This window comes from Antechinus flavipes, chromosome 5 (genome assembly GCF_016432865.1).
Source record: "Antechinus flavipes isolate AdamAnt ecotype Samford, QLD, Australia chromosome 5, AdamAnt_v2, whole genome shotgun sequence".
Classification (NCBI taxonomy): Eukaryota; Metazoa; Chordata; class Mammalia; order Dasyuromorphia; family Dasyuridae; genus Antechinus; species Antechinus flavipes.
Window position 1 is genome coordinate 204,363,164 of NC_067402.1, and position 17,452 is coordinate 204,380,615.

Sequence of the window (17,452 nt, forward strand, 5' to 3'; positions counted from 1 at the left end):
ATTGAACAAGTATGGGGATAACAAGTTCATAGCTTGGAGTCTTGAGGAAACAAATCTCACAAGTAGATTAAAAATCTAAGGACCACATATGAGCAAAAAAAAAAAAAAAAGCAAAAGTGGAGTTAGTATGGGGGTTACTAGGGACAGTAACCAGGAACCCCATCCAAAGACTTTCTGGGAGTAAATAAGGCTATTATGAATATCTCACATCCAGACATCTCTTCCTAGGATAAATACCAAAGAACATTTCCCCCAAATCTTTGCTTTTGTCTCCTCAAAGGAGTAGGGGCAATGGATGGAATAGTGGTGTTATACACAGTGAAAGGAGTGCTCAGGGGCCTAGGGTGCAAGCACCAGAATGTTTAAAAGGCATTAACCATTGGGGAAAGAGGATGACATGCAAAGTGGAAATAATTAACCTTAAATGGGTTTGATCTCCTTTAGCAAAAACCTCTGAGCTTTTTCAGGTTTACAAGGGAAGGCTTTTACCCAATTAGTAAAGGTGTCAACAAAAACCAAAAGCAGTTTGACACTCCTGAGAGGGGGGCATATATGTAAAATCTATCTGCCAGTCCTCCCCTAGCTATGTATCCTTCCTCTGGAGGGCTTCAGGAGTTGGGGGGGAAGGAGTTAAAAGCTTTTTCAGGATTTACTTGGGCACAAACAGGGCAGGCCTGATAAACCTGTTTAATTATTTCTCCTAACTTATGACCAGTGAAAATAGATTTCACAAGACCACCCAGAAGGAGAAAGAGTATATCCCATTTCTTTAGCAAAGGTTTGTTCCTGGGAGCTTTATAAGGGAGTAGAGTGTAAGAGTTGGGATGTTGGGGAATTAAGGGTGCCATGACCAGAAACAGGCAGCAGCATGGGCAGCTGAATCTGCATGCCTATTTCCTTTGATCTGAAGTGAATCCCTCTTCTGGTGTCCCTTACAAAACGTCACAGAAACCTCTCTAAGTCCATAGACACCTTATAATAATTATAGAATTTCCCCTGTATGTTTAATGGGGGAGATATTTATTTTTGCTGTCAAAAGTCGCCTTTTTTTCCCCATATAGTCCCATGAACATCCAAAACATGAAAGGTATATTTGGAGACAAATAGATGTCCACTCTCATTCTTTTCCCCATTTCTAAAACTCTGGTTCTGAACTTGGTAGGGAGTTAGAATCTCTAGTGGTTGGTCTAGGGTGAGCTTAGAGACTTCCTCAAATAGAAGAGCTGGAACAGCCACTGCTCTAAGCGGGAGGGTGACCCCAAAGACACCAAGTTTCTTTGAGGACTTTCTTTGAGAAGTAAGCAAGAGGTCTGGGGTAATGTCCCAGGCATTGAGTCAAGACTCCTCGGACCTGGACCTGCCTTTTCATCACCGCATAAAAGGTATTAGGTAGAGTTAAGGCCGGGGCAAGAGATTAGTGTTACCTTTCAGGGTCTTAAAAGCCTTGACCTGATGAGGGCCCCATTCAAGAATTGTATCGGGGCCTTGAGTAGAATCACAGAGGGGCTTGGAAATAATCAGTTAGGTGTATACACCTGCAAAATGCAGCCATGCCCAGGAAAGTATGCAGTTGTTTTTTTTGACGAAGGTTCAGGGAGTGATAAGATTGCTTCCTCTCCGAAGTGAGCAAAGGGGAGGTGGGAATTAATTCATGACTCAAATACTTAATAGACTAATAGGCAAAGTGGGCTTTTAGACAAAGAAAGAATCACCCTAAAAAGCCAGAAAGTTTTATAGCTGCAGCCAGAGAAGCCTCCAGGGCTGGGCTGCAGATTAAGATATAATTTACATACTGGATAGCCAGTGCCTGTCCAAATTTGTGGGGGCTATCACGGAAGCCCTGAGCTACCTTCATGTTATGGATATGACTGCCCATGTTAATTGGTGGGGATTACATTCTCCTAGATTTGCCCCTTCAAAGGCAAAATGAAATTATGAGTCTATGCAGTGGTATGCATCTTTAAGATCTAAAGTAGAAAACCTTTGTGTCCCCTGGGATATTTGTATTAGACTCATGGCTTCTTCTGACCATTTGCTCTGAGTATAGAAATTTGCTATAAGAGGAAAAAAGCAGGGACATGATTATAATAGCATAAAACTGGTTCTTCACACTTCAGCCTGAGAACACATACATGACAGGAAAGCATCCTTACATCTGTTTGACAGCCAATCATGCAGTAACAATTCCACCTCATAGTCAGACTCAGGAATCATCAGTGGGAAACAAAGAAATAGAACTGGGAACTGAGTCAGAAGGATCTCACCTTGAGCAGAAGCTAAGATTGTCTTCCCAGCTCTTGCCCAAATAAGATGTCCGCTTATGATAGTTCAGGAAGGTATCTCTCTGAGTAACTTATGGCATTTCCCTCAAATGGTGGGTTACTGACTTAATAATCAGGCCATCAAATTCAAAACTCAAAAGAATATCAGTTACAGTCCCAAGAGATTTTATCTCTATTAGCAGTTTAGGGCTAGGTACATTATTTTTAAGTTTATCAGGACTTACAGACATAGAAGATTTTGTTTAATATGTTTTATATATTTAAACTTATCCTGGTTCCAACAAGCTTATAGATTCTTAGTAAACACATCTTGTTTAAGAACTATATATCCTAAACAGACTCATTTACCAAGACTGATGACCTTGTTTACCCTGATATTTTCAAGAAAATTGTCAAGTTTACAAATTAAGGAAGGGTTGACAGAGACCCTAGGGAAGGGGCTGAGCTTGCTGTTGCTCATCCCAACTATTCTTAGTGTTTTCATAGATTGTGTTGTTTGATTTCTCCCTCCACTCTATGGAGGAGGAAAAAAACGTTGCACACCTCATACTTGGAGTTGAATTGATAAGGCTTTCACCTCATCCCTCTTGTTCCTTACACAACCTTGCCCAAATACCTCCCGCACTCAGCTTGGGGGAATGGGGATGGAATTGGGGTAAGCTTCATGGTCAACATTCCCTGAGCCCTGGCACCTGAAACTACATCAGAAGGAGATTCTGGCATCAGTTACCCCAGCCTTAAGCAGATTTGGTTCAGCAACTGCCAGGTGCTCCTGGAAGCACCTAGCATGGCAGTGTGAGATGAGAAAGCCAGTCTGTATTTGATTAAGCCCACCATTCTCTATTTCAGTTGTGGATATGTATTAGCTATATAATTTATCTCTGCACAGTTTTTTGATTTGTAAAGAGAAATGGTTGTTGTGAAGCTCACGTGATTGTAAAAGTGCTTAGTATAAAACAAATACTATATGAAACTGCTACATGTATATAATTGCTTAATATTTGATAACTTTACATGGGTTTTTAGATGTGACCAACATACAATGCCAATGTTGAAATAAATGAGTGTGTGTGTGTGTGTGTGTGCGCAAAGTAATTCGGAAGCGAATTCAACTAAATTAAGGCTTCTTGGAGCAGCGAGATGGCTCAGTGGATAGAGTACCAGCCCTGAAGTCAGGACAACCTGTGTTCAAATCTGATCTCAAGACACTTCCTAGCTGTGTGATCCTGGGCAAGTCACTTAACCCCCTTTTTGTCTCAGCAAAAACAATAAAAATAAATTAATGAATTAAGGCCTCTTACTATATATACAGAACGCTAGCCTCTTATTGATGGAAGATTCAAAATTCATATGATGTCTGCCTTTGTGAAACTTAAAATCTAATAGAAGAATAACACACACCTGTGCTCCGTCCACTGTACCACTTAATTGCCTTTCTTCCCTTTAGCCAAATTCCTAGAAAAATTCTGTATGCTCAGTGATTCTACTTCAGTCAGGCAATAAAACTTTCAAGTATTCACTGTATGCTAGCACTGTGCTAAGTGCTGGGAATACAAAGAAAGAAAAAAAGACAATTGCCTTTGAAGAGCTCCAGTGTAATCAGAGAAACACATGCTAACAACTGTGTACAAACAAGCTATGTACAGGATAAAAAGGAAATAATCCATAGAGGGAAGGCATTAAGAGAAAATTAAGAGAGATTGGGTTTAAGACTTGAAGGAATCTTAGAAGCTACTTCCTTTCCTTTCACTCAGTCCTCAATCCTTTGCAATCAGACTTCTGATCTTAACCTCAGTTGAAACTTTTCTCTTCAAAGTTACCAATTTTTTTTTTTAACTTGCCATATCTCTAGTGGTCTTTTCTTAATCCTCTTCCCTTTCTTACATCTCTAATATAATTGACACTATTGATTATTTTCTTCTCATAAAGTTTTCATGATTCTTCCATGCCTAAATCTCCTGCCACTTGTTGACTGAATTTTCTCCAAGCTAAACATCATCTCCATTCATCTCCCACAGAATAAAAGAATAGCAGTTTCCTTTTAATGGTTACCTATTTTTAATAAAACATAATACTACTGATGGATGCCACAATAACTAGAAATTTATGGTTATTCTTCTGATAACTACTTTTTTTTTCTTTTAAGGACACAGTTGATAAAGAAGAAAAAAATATTTACTTTATGTGAGGATTTGATATAAAATTTTTGAAAATTTCTAAAAATCTACAAGTTGTGTGCAGCACTATGATAAATGTGGAAATATGCTTAGAAGAATTGCATATGTTTAATCTATATTGGATTACTTGCTTTCTAGGGAAGGGAGGGAGAAAAATTTAGAATACAAGGTTTTGCAACAATGAATGTTAAAAGCTGTCTTTGCATGTTATTTTGAAAAATAAAAAGCTATTATAAAAAAGAAAAATTTATAAGTTGTTTTGAGATACTTATCCTATGCAACTGAGAAGGTTTATGCAATCATAGAATGGCAGAGTCTGAAGGGACCTTGAGAGTTTCCTTCTACAATATTTTTAGCTAGACAGAAAAAAAAAATGCTTCTTGTATGTAATTCATTATCTCAGGTTCTGGAGATTACAAAAATATGTGGTCCCTCCTCTCAAATACTTCAATGGAAGGTTTAAAAGAACAGAGGGTATAACTCACGTTATATCAGATGTATAGAATAAGTCCAGACATAGGAATATGTGAGATTTGAGGAAGAGAAATCAGTTAGCTAAAGGTTTTCCTTAGATATGAATCATCCATCTCTCCTTGAAGATATTCAGTAATAGGAACTTATTCAATTTTTTGACAGCTCTAATGTAGGAAGTTTCCCCTTATATTAGATGAAATTTAGGCATTGCTTCTGGATCTTTGCTCTGAGTCTAAGTAGGTTTTCTGTAGATTAGTCCTTCAAATAATGGTTTCTATCATCAAAGTAGGGATCTAGGTGGTTCAATGATAGAATATCAACCCTTGAGTCAGGAAGACTTATCTTGCATTCAAATCTGGCCTCTGATATTTATTATCTGTGTGACCCTGGACAAGTCGCTTAGCCCAGTTTGCCTTAGTTCCATATTTGTAAAATGAGCTGGAGAAGGTGGCAAATCATCTCAGTATCTTTTCCAAGAAAATTCCAAATGGGATCAGAAGAGTTAGACATAGTTGAGAGACTGAAAATTTTAAAGGCATGGATTATGTTTTTCTGGTAAAGCATGGATTGTGTTTTATACCTAGTATAGTTATCACTACGTAACAGATAATCAATACTTATTGATTTGGTTGAAATTTTCTCTTCAGATTAAATATCCCCAGTTTACCAATTGATCTTTTCTGTAAGATTGATTGGGTTCTTGACTAAAAAAAGTCATATTTTATAAAGTACTAATGGAGTACTTCCAGATCCTACTTCTGGCTTCTGTGAGATAATATTCTAGGAAAAAAAGGATTAAAAGATAAAGAAAAGGCAAAGATAGTCAAATTAATAAGGATTTATTAAGTGCTTCCAGTACAAGGTATTGTGCTAAACTCTGCAGTTACAAAGGTAAAATACAGTCCCAATTGTTAAGGAACTTGAAGAGATAACATTCTAACAGCTATGTACCAGGCACATAATAAGCACTTTATAAATGATACTTGACTTGATCTTAATGAGCTGAGTTAAATTTAGTTTTCACCCTAATCCAATTTTCCAGAGAAAGGCCTTTTACATACTTACCTAAAAGAAAAAATGAAAACAAATTTTAGACTAGGAAAAAACATTTTCCTAACATTTTCCGTAGAACTAAAAAAGAATTGTTTAATAATCTTTCAAACATTCGAAGTATATTTTATTTCTCTTTCAAATTATACTTTAAAGGATAAGTTGTTTTTGGTTTTAAGTCTTTCTTTTGCTTTTTATTGTATTCTAATTTTTCCTTTTGTTCATCATAGAAACTTGTAATCCTTGACTTTTTTCCCTTGGTTGAACCTGCTGGATGAATGACTCAAGCAAATAAAAATATTACCTGTTATAATATCATGTTACATTTATATTGACTTCAGATTACAGTTGTGTTGATTCTTTCCAAAAATATAATTTAATGGTTGATGGCCTACGGCTATGTATGGAAGTATGGTGAATAGTAATCTATGCAGCAATTTATCTGTACAAAATGAGAGAATTTTCAGTTTAATTACATGATATCAAAGATTTCATAAATCCTAATAAAGAAAATAGCTATGATGTATCAACCTGAGTATTTTATTTTGAACTTTTTATACATTAATACATAAGGATGTGAACTACCCTTTACTTGGTTATAATCAAAGAGGACCTTCATAATAAGAGGACCAAATAACATCACTATGTTATGTATAGTGTTAACCGACTATGGCTGATCAGACTAATATCAGAAAGCTCTACCAATCCATGAGAATATTTGAAATGGAATGAAATCTAATGTTTCTTTTGAACTGCTTTGAAATATAAGGTCTGAGTTGGAATGAGGTACATAAATTAAGTAATTAGAGTTTTCTAGGCTTATTGGTAACTATCACAAAATCCTCTTCTTAAATCTACTTGATAACTTGAAATAGAAAAAAACCCAGAATTCATCTGACCAGCTGTTATTCTAATAACATTTTGTTTCATAATGTAAATTACTGTAAGTGCTTACATTTTGAATTAAAACCATTTTTCCCCTAAATCAGCTATTAGTATAAATTGCTGTTTGTTTTTAAAAATACAAGCTTCCCCCTCTTCAGCAATTTACAAAATTATATTTTCCAATATAAAGCTTTTGGGGAAAAAAAGAACATATCTTCTCTTTGACATATAATGAGATGGGAAGAATTCAGCCTTTAAAATATCAGACTATTTTCAAACTTATTTTTTCAGGCTTTTTCTTAGAAAGAAAAAAAAATGCTTGATTGCATGGGTGATTGGTATAGAAAAGCTGTCAGGGTCCTTGGAAGACTAACAGTCCTTTATGATTATTGGAATTCACATATTTTCTATTCCTTAATTGGGGTTATCTTGAATGGTGACTATCATTTATCCACTATTTTTATTGGTTTTGAACTGTAGACTAGCATTTTCCCTAAAGTCTGAGATCCAGTCAACCCAGAAGAAATATCTCCTATTTAGCAAAGCAATGTGTTGCAGAAGGTAGGTAGCTAAAGGTATAGCTCATTTCTTTGGCAAAAAAAAAAAAAAAAAAAAAAAGGCTTCAATATATAAAGTTGGAAAGGGACTTGGAGAGTTATTTAATCCAACTCCTACCTGAAGCTTGACACAAATAACTTGAGATATTTATGACAGTTCATATTTGAAATTTGTGGTCCTCGATGAATCAAAAGATCCATACATGAGTACCTACTGCAAAGAACCATGATAATGAGTTGACTTTAACTCATTATCATTTATTCTGTAAATTACTATTAGTGCTTACGTTTTGAATTAAAACCATTTTTTCCTAAATCAGCTGTTAGTATAAATTATTTCCTTTTTGTTTTGAAAAATACAAGCTTCCCCCTCCTGATTTCAAATTAATTTAGAAGGATATATTGGTTGGCTATATAGTGCATCACAAAATTAGTGAGAAAGGAGTGCCTTGGGCAGACTGTATGCAGGTATGTGCATCCCTCTGCCTCAGGTATGAAAATTCTCAAGAGTTGATTTTCTAGTATCTCCTCTTAGATCCTTATATAAAAGACATCTGACTTAATGGGTAGAGTACTTTTATTTCCAGCCAAAAAGACCTAAATTCAAATCCTTCCTCAGACACTGACGGTGTAACTATTGGCAAATCACTTGAGTTTTGTCCTCAGTTTTCTCATTTGTAAAATGAAGATAATAATAGCACCTGTTTCCTAGATTTATGGTAGAGATGAAAAGATAAAATATTTTGTAAAGAGCCTTGCAAACCTTAAAGTACAATATTAGCTGTTAGCATATTGTTATTATTATTACCTTTGAGATTCCATATTTCCAGAAGAAATTATTTAATGAGATCATTTGCATCTAAGTCTTTCGTAGTCATGGAAGAGATCTTGACTATTTTTCAATCTAGTCTTTCTGCCTACATGCTGAAACATTAGAATATACTACTCTTGGCCACAGAGAGCTTTATACATTGTAAGGGTTTAATCTTCACTGAACTGAATATTGAATTCATCTTTAATTTACAATAAAAGTTAAGTGTAGATACAAATGTACCAAGTGTTTACAATCCATTAAGTATTATATTTAATTTCTTTACAAAGTTTGACACTTCATTATAGTTTCTTGTTACTCTCTGATTTCTGATCTTTCTTGATAAAACTGATTATGGTGCCTGAGCTCCTGGCTACTGCTTTCTCCTGTCCCCTTCACCTCACTTTGGGGAGACAGAATCAGTGCCTCAGTGTCAGCATACCTATTCCCATTCTGTAAATATGTTTGTCCCATAATATGGGGTGAGGTCAAGTATAACAGATTGACAAATCCACACTTTTCTTTCACTCCTTGTCTCAGGTAGCTAAAAAGTTAGATACTGTAATATCTTTTCTATATTATGAGGGCATCATGATCAGTGAACTCTTCAGGATGTCATTCATATATCCTTTGACCTCATTTCCTAATATTTCCAGATAAATAAAGAATTTCTATATATTTTCTTTAAAACAGGTTTAAAACATATTTCATATTAAAGTATTTTTGACTGAAAGGCTAAAAACACAGATGACGTCCACCTAAATTAATGAGTGACATTCTTTCAGTATTCAAAATCAATGAATGACAGTCTCTTGGATTGTTATAATAGAGTTTGACAGTTTTCTACATCTTGTGTCTGTGAACTTGATTTTTAAAATATTTTAATAACTGTATTTTAATACTTTTGGCTTCTGTTTCAGTTCTATATATCTTGTTTTATGTATTTAAAAACATTGCAAGAAAGGGCCCATAGTCTTTACCAGTACACATCAAAAAGACCTTTTAGGTGCCACAGATATAAGCTACAGTATACAAAGAAATGAAAAATAAAACTAATAAAAACTTTTCCTGATCCTCAAAAAAAGAACTACATAGAAACAAAGTACTTACAGAATAAATTGGAGATAAACTCTAAGAAGGAAGGCACAATAGCATTATGGGGATTGAAAACCAAAAAAGTAGGGATGAGGAGAGAGAGTTTTCCAGATGGGGGGAAAACAGATAAAAATGCAGAGTTAGAAGATAGTATTGTTTGAAGAACAGTAATCAGGCCAATTCGTCTAAATCAAACTTCCAAAATGGTCCATGTTGCCAAAAATGAATTCTTTTTCCATATTAAAAAGAAACTAAGAAAATTTCAAATTTTAGTCACCAAGCATTTGTTAAATTCCTACTATGTACTTGGAACAATATGTCAATATTCAAATGGATCTATAATCTCATAGATTCAGAAGTTTTCTCTGGTGATTCAAGTTGCAACTTATTCATGTGTGTCCAATATGTGTAACTCCTATCCATGTGCTTCCATAAGTTTGTCATAGGGCCCAAACAACATTCTGGAAGCCTTCCTTGGTTTCTCCTAATGTTACAATCTCCCGTTGGAGCATTTTGACTGTCATCCCTTGCCCTTGTCATGTGGCCAGCCCATTTTCTCTTCCTGTCATGTAATTCCTTTATATCTTTTACTCTGTTTAGAATTCTTTCCCAGTTAGCTGTTATAGCATAAATACACTTTAAATACATGCATTTTTATCCATTGTCTTCTGTGTGCTACTCATTTTTAATTCTTTGTAATTCCATGTCTTGCTGCCATATAGCAGTGTTGGTAAGCTCTTAGTATTTAAAAAAAAAAAAAATGCCTCTTCCATCATGGTAAGCTTTAAGATCAATGAGCTTTGCATTTTCCTCAAATCAATATAGCATGCTCTTCACCTATTCAACTTTAGGTCCATCTCATTGCTCATCTGTACTGTCTTACCCAGATATACATCTGAGGGATAAGCTCTTTATAGATTGTCTCTCTAAATGCATGTATATTTTGTACAATGGATGTTCTTCATCCATTTGATCTTTCCTGTGTGGATAGATAGTCCAAACTCCTTTGAGTGATTACAGATCTCTTCCAGGAGGCTCTGCAGTGTTCCGGGGCTTGATGTAATCAGCACAGTGTCATCCACAAACAGGAACATCTGGAGGACGTCACCATCTACAGGTAATTCCTCTTCAACTTGGACTCTCCAGGATCTCATCCATCGCAGTGACAAATACCCTTGGCAGACACACATCTACCTGTTTCACGCCTCATCTGTTGTTTGTTATACAGAGGATTGTTGAATATGGTTGTTTCAGTTATATTTTTCAAGCAATTTTGAATGATTTTGATGTCTGGATAGTAGATACTTAATTGTAAAAACACTTGTAAGAGGCATCTTGTTCTATCAAGACTGTAGTAATGAACAATAGAATCTTATATTCTCTATATCTTTAACTTCATTGTGAAATGGTGAAGATGGGAGCCATTGATGAATCTTGTTTGTAGAAGCCTGCTTGTTCTCTACAAATAACATCATTAAGAATACTTTCAGTTCATGGATAGATAACTTTCACTAAGATTTTGTGTTGATGTATACTCTTAGATGTTCCTTGACTCAGGCTAGCCCTGTTGAACTTTAGGTTCAATATTAGAATAAAATGAAATATGTTGAGATTATTTAACAATGAGCAAAAGGAGATTTACTTAGTATAAGAGGAAAAGGATATTCAACAAAGATAGGTATTAAGATTGATTAAGAAAGCTCCTTGGGTGTTGTTGGAGTTCTTTGTGGCTATTTCGTATCCTGGTGATCAAGGAGTGATGTCACACAGCTGAGCCTTTAGTTCTCTGAGTCAGCCAAGTCTCAAGGATGGCCATCAAGCTATTAAAGAGAAACTAGCCTAGCCTTTATAGGGGCAGAAGTTAGAAAATGCCTTAGCTCTTAACTACAATGGAATATAGATCAATAATTATTGGTGTTGTCAACCTTTTTTTTTTTAATATTAATGAGGACTGAGATTTTTTTTCATAACTTAGTATATTGTTTCTTCAATACTGACATAGTTCTTTCTCCAATAAGAACTCCTTTATTCCTTTCTTTAAGAAAGCTTTTGTGTTTAAGAAACATGGAGCTTCTGTGTAACCTGCAAGTCTTTAGACTCTCTCTTTCCTTCTTTCTAAATCATACTTTACATTTGCTTCTCCCCTTCCTTACCTTTTCTTCCTTCTCTTTGAAGTTACAGCGTGTTCATTGATTTACTTTGGAGGGTCTTATCAAGTAATTCACAGATTTTTCTCTACTCTTCAACCATGGAGGCTGATTTTGGTCCAAATATGGGACTTTGATCCAATCGGATTGCTTTTCCTATCTTCATTCTTTTCTGTGCTATTTCCTCCCCCTTTATAAGGACACCTGGGTCTATGATGTTAGGGTCCTAATGTGGTGATTGCACCATCCTTGATAGAAAAAGCAGTTCATCATAATGATTTTTATAAATCATTCTCATTTTTCTTCTATTCACAGTCCTCCTTCCATTTTCATCCTTAAATACCCTTAAAATGGCTTTGCTTAGTTGGTTATCTTGCCAAGCTTTTTTAAAATTGGTTTTTACTTTCCACTGTTTTGAAACAAGTATTCTAAGCAACTAGATGTCTGTCACAATAGAGCAGTGGACCTGGAGTCAGAAAGGTCTGAATTCAGATTCATCCTCAGACACTTGTTCAGCTTCATTCAGTAGTTGTGTGACCCAGAACAAGTTGCTTTACCTTTGCCTGATTTGCTTTCCTGATCTATAAGCTAAGAATAATAGTAGCACCTACCTCATTGCATTGTGAAAATAAAGTGAGATATTTATAAAGCATTTTTAAAACCTTAAGGCACTATATAAATGCTAGTTCTTACTCTTATCCTTATTTCTATTAAGCTGGTGTTGTTTTTGGAAGTCATATATTTACAAATTAGCCATTTCTGAATTCTTGTGGCAGTTTACCTAGCAGTTAAATTTCTGGACAAAATCATTATAATAAATATTGATGTACTTTATATTGTCTACCAAAATTATTATAGTAAATATTGATATATTTTATATTGCTTACTTACCATTTTTGATTGTCACTTGATTATTAAGTGTTCAGTTGTTTGAATTATATACCACATATATTTTTTAATTTTTAAAAAATTAACAAATCTGGTCTTAGCTATGATGAGTTATTGATAGAGACTGTACAGAGACTGTTTACTCAGCGATCACTTTCATATCAAAAACAAGTCTTTTTCTGTTTGGTAAAATACATTTTTTGTGATTTATGTTGTTATTTGATTACATCTATCAATTCTTTTTCTTTTTTTTTTTTTAATTTAATTTTATTTAATAATAACTTTGTATTGACAGAATCCATGCCAGGATAATTTTTACACAACATTATCCCTTGCAATCACTTATGTTTCATTTTTTTCCCCTCCCTCCCTCGACCCCCCCCCCAAGATGGCAAGCAGTCCTATATATGTTAAATATGTTGCAGTATATCCTAGATACAATACATATTTGCAGAACCGAACAGTTCTCCCACTGCACAGGGAGAATTGGATTCAGAAGGTAAAAATAACTCGGGAAGAAAATCAGAAATGCAAATAGTTCACATTCATTTCCCAGTATTCCTTCTTTGGGTGTAGCTGTTTCTGTCCATCATTTATCCAATGAAACTCAGTTAAGTCTCTTTGTCAGAGAAATCCACTTCCATCAGAATACATCCTCATACAATATCGTTGTCGAAGTATATAATGATCTCCTGGTTCTGCTCATCTCACTTAGCATCAGTCCGTGTAGGTCTCTCCAGGTCTCTCTGTATTCATCCTGCTGGTCATTCCTTACAGAGCAATAATATTCCATAACATTCATATACCACAATTTACCCAGCCATTCTCCAATTGATGGGCATCCATTCGTTTTCCAGTTTCTAGCCACTACAAACAGGGCTGCTACAAACATTTTGGCACATACAGGTCCCTTTCCCTTTTTTAGTATCTCTTTGGGGTATAAGCCCAATAGAAACACTGCTGGATCAAAGGGTATGCACAGTTTGATAACTTTTTGGGGCATAATTCCAGATTGCTCTCCAGAATGGTTGGATTCGTTCACAACTCCACCAACAATGCATCAGTGTCCCCGTTTTCTCGCATCCCCTCCAACATTCATCATTATTTTTTCCTGTCATCTTAGCCAATCTGACAGGTGTGTAGTGATATCTCAGAGTTGTCTTAATTTGCATTTCTCTGATCAATAGTGATTTGGAACACTCTTTCATGTGAATGGTAATAGTTTCAATTTCATCATCTGAAAATTGTCTGTTCATATCCTTTGACCATTTATCAATTGGAGAATGGCTTGATTTTTTATAAATTTGAGTCAGTTCTCTATATATTTTGGAAATGAGGTCTTTATCAGAACCTTTAATTGTAAAGATGTTTTCCCAGTTTGTTGCTTCCCTACTAATCTTGTTTGCATTCGTTCTGTTTGTACAAAGGCTTTTTAATTTGATATAATCAAAATTTTCTATTTTGTGATCGGTAATGGTCTCTAGTTCATCTTTGGTCACAAATTTCTTTCTCCTCCACAAGTCTGAGAGATAAACTATCCTATGTTCCTCTAATTTATTTATAATCTCGTTCTTTATGCCTAGGTCATGGACCCATTTTGATCTTATCTTGGTATGTGGTGTTAAGTGTGGGTCCTTGCCTAATTTCTGCCATACTAATTTCCAGTTATCCCAGCAGTTTTTATCAAATAATGAAATCTTATCCCAAAATTTAGAATCTTTGGGTTTGTCAAACACTAGATTGCTATAGTTGACTATTCTGTCTTGTGAACCTAACCTTTTCCACTGATCAACTAATCTATTTCTAAGCCAATACCAAATGGTTTTGGTGACTGCTGCTTTATAATATAATTTTAGATCAGGTACAGCTAGACCACCTTCATTTGATTTTTTTTTTCATTAATTCCCTTGAGATTCTCGACTTTTTATTGTTCCATATGAATTTTGTTGTTATTTTTTCTAAATCATTAAAATATTTTCTTGGAAGTCTGATTGGTATAGCACTAAATAAATAGATTAGTTTAGGGAGTATTGTCATCTTTATTATATTTGCTCGGCCTATCCAAGAGCACTTAATATTTTTCCAATTATTTAAGTCTGATTTTATTTGTGTTAAAACTCTTTTGTAATTTTGCTCATATAATTCCTGACTTTCCTTTGGTAGATAGATTCCCAAATATTTCATGCTATCAACAGTTATTTTGAATGGAATTTTTCTTTGTATCTCTTGCTCTTGGATTTTGTTGGTGGTGTATAAGAATGCTGAGGATTTATGGGGATTTATTTTGTATCCTGCTACTTTACTAAAATTATGAATTATTTCTAATAGCTTTTTAGTAGAATCTCTGGGGTTTTCTAGGTATACCATCATATCATCTGCAAAGAGTGATAGTTTGGTTTCCTCATTGCCTACTCTAATTCCTTTAATCTCTTTCTCGACTCTTATTGCAGAGGCTAGTGTTTCTAATACATCAATTCTTTTTCTTTAAGGAAGTTTTAATGCTGAAGAGGCATAGAGCTTCTTCATGATTTGCATGTCTTTGGACTCTGTCCTTCCTTCTTTCTGAACTATGCTATTCTATATACTTCTCCCTACCTTCCTTACCTTTCCTGCCTTCCCCCTGAAGTTATGAAATATCAGAATATTTATTGATTTAGTTTGAAGGTCTTCTCTTTAATCATGGAAGCTGATTTTAGTATATAAGCTGCAGTTGTTTTTGCGGTATTCTTTTGGTAAAGAATAATAATTGTAATAGCTAGTATTTATATAGCTCTCTAAAGTTTGTAACACATGTATATATGTACATAATGTAACACATTACTGTTGTAACACATGATGAACAAATATTCATGTCTTTGGTGGTACCATAAAACTCATTCCACTAACTCTTTTCTTTGCCTTTCTTATGAGTGAGCCATTTTTCCATTTAATTGAAACTTCTTTCTTTCTTCTGATTTGATTATAGCAAAAGGGTCAAGATTGATTTAGATCCTTTAGCAATATGTCTAATTCTTGGTAATTGTATGAAGATCTCACATTTAAGAGTACTAGCAGTCAAATTAAAGATATCCTAAAAACTGTGAATCTTACAAGGCACTTATAATCTCTCGTTTTCCTTCTTGTCAATCTGCTGCTATCACTATAGAAGTAAAAGAAAACTGGAAAGGTCTGAGAATATTTATATTGTTTTTTAAATTTCATGACTTGTTTGTTGTGGTCAAAAATGAATTTATTACCTGCTGGCGTGTAGAATATGCCCTAGCCTTAAGACCTCAAGGTTAACTACATACTATGATAGAGTATCAGAGTAGTACTTTGTGGAGGAAACACTGAAAACAAAAAAATGAAACAGTCTTTCAAGAATTTACATTCTGTCAATGAAGACTACAAGTAGCACTAGTATCTATGGGAATGAGAGAAAGGTTATGTGTGGAAGACAGTATTTGAAGTGAGTTTTCAGGTAAATAGGGGATTTTAAAAGGTAGAGAGGAGGAGAAATTGCACTTCAGGCAGAGGGAATAACTTGAAAATACAGAGATGGGAAATGAAATGTTGTGTGTAAGGAGAGCCAACAAGGCCATCCTGGGTAGAATGAAGGAAGGGTGAAGGAATATCCTTGATCTGATTTTACTGGAGGAACTGGTTGCTGAAATAGAAATAATAGAAAGACAACCATGACATCTTAAATTCATAAATACTAAGGGGTCTGATTCTGAAGCAAGATTTGAGGAGAAACTATTTTAAACAGTTAGGAAAAAGTATATGTAGGATTCCATAACTTGATATTATGTGTGGTAAATTGATACAAAAGGGATGGAATTCTATAAATAATAAAATTCTATTGATATCAACAGAAATTGTACCCATAAGAAAGATAAAAAGGAGAATTTCCATCATAAAGCCAACTTCATACCAAGATTTAAAGAGATGTAACAACTTGATTAGTTAACAGCAGAGGAAAACTAGTCTCTTATACTCTCACTTAGCACCCCTCTCTCCCACCAACTTGCATATTTTGGCAGAACTACATAATGGAAGCTATGAGTTAGTGCTCTGGGATCCACCTCATAATTTTCCCTAGCAAGCATCAAAAATTAAATTCTTCCCTCTTCAGCACTCTTCTCTGAGAAAATAGAGGTATAGAAAAAAGCTGAAACTTACTCTGCCTGTAGCAGCAGTACCTTTGCATGATAACAGCAATGATCAGCTAGAGAATTAAAAACAGAGAAAACTGGGGCAAAGCACATATTGGGGAGAGGGGATGGGTTAGGGTTGGGTTCCACCTAGCTCAAAGGAAAGGGATACTGGTTTTCAACTAGGACCTACTTTCTTTACCCCTACCCCAGAAGCCATTTGGCTGAAACCAGTGAGAAATAAATTCCCCATTGTGGGAAGAAGCTATAATAAGTTTTGAAATTCATACCTTAGGAATTCATCATCAAAGGGGAAGGAGTCAGAAAGGGAGCTCTAAGAGAATATAAGGAAAAAAGACTAAAATTACTAAAAATGTCAAAAGGAAGAAAACTAATTTAAAAACAGTGAGAACAAGTAGACAAACTAAGAAAGAAGAAATTATTAATAGAAAGGAAGATTACTTATAGGACAGCTAAATGAGTCCAAATATCTCTAAATAATTTTTTTTAAGGAAAATAAAGCAATATCCATGAGACAAATGATTCTATGAATTTCCATGAAAGTTGGGAAGATGAGAAGATGTTCTTAAGTAGTTTGTGAGAGAAATAGGAATTGTGAATGCAGAGTTATGGCTCACACAACATGGGTAATTGGCATGATAGAAAACCTTGAATCCATAGTGATTAATTCCCTTGAAGAAACAAATAAAAGGATAAGTGATTGTCCTTCACGTCTATGTATTTGCACTTCCATTCTGGAAGAAAAGAAGCAAAAAGCATTGATGTTAAAATAACCACTATTTATTATAGAAGGGAATGGAATAATGTATTTCTAAAGACGGGAGAGATTTCATGAAAAATGACCCCAAAAAAGTTAATGGGGAAAGGGTAGGTAGTAATGAACTATAATCAGGAATTTCAGGGATATAGGAAAATTTCCATAGTAGGGCAAT

General features: G+C 34.8%; 1 protein-coding gene across 3 annotated transcripts in view; it reads left to right on the top strand.

Moving 5' to 3' along the window:
• Window positions 1-17,452, top strand: part of YAF2 (YY1 associated factor 2) — an 89,341-nt gene that overhangs the window by 15,724 nt on the left and 56,165 nt on the right. Inside the window, exon 2 of one of the 3 annotated variants that reach the window (XM_052001472.1) lies at window positions 10,363-10,448. The exons of the other annotated variants lie outside the window; for them this stretch is intronic. The gene's annotated coding sequence lies outside the window, so the exon portion shown is untranslated. The remainder of the gene's footprint in view (window positions 1-10,362; window positions 10,449-17,452) is intronic. 3 annotated transcript variants of the gene reach the window in all.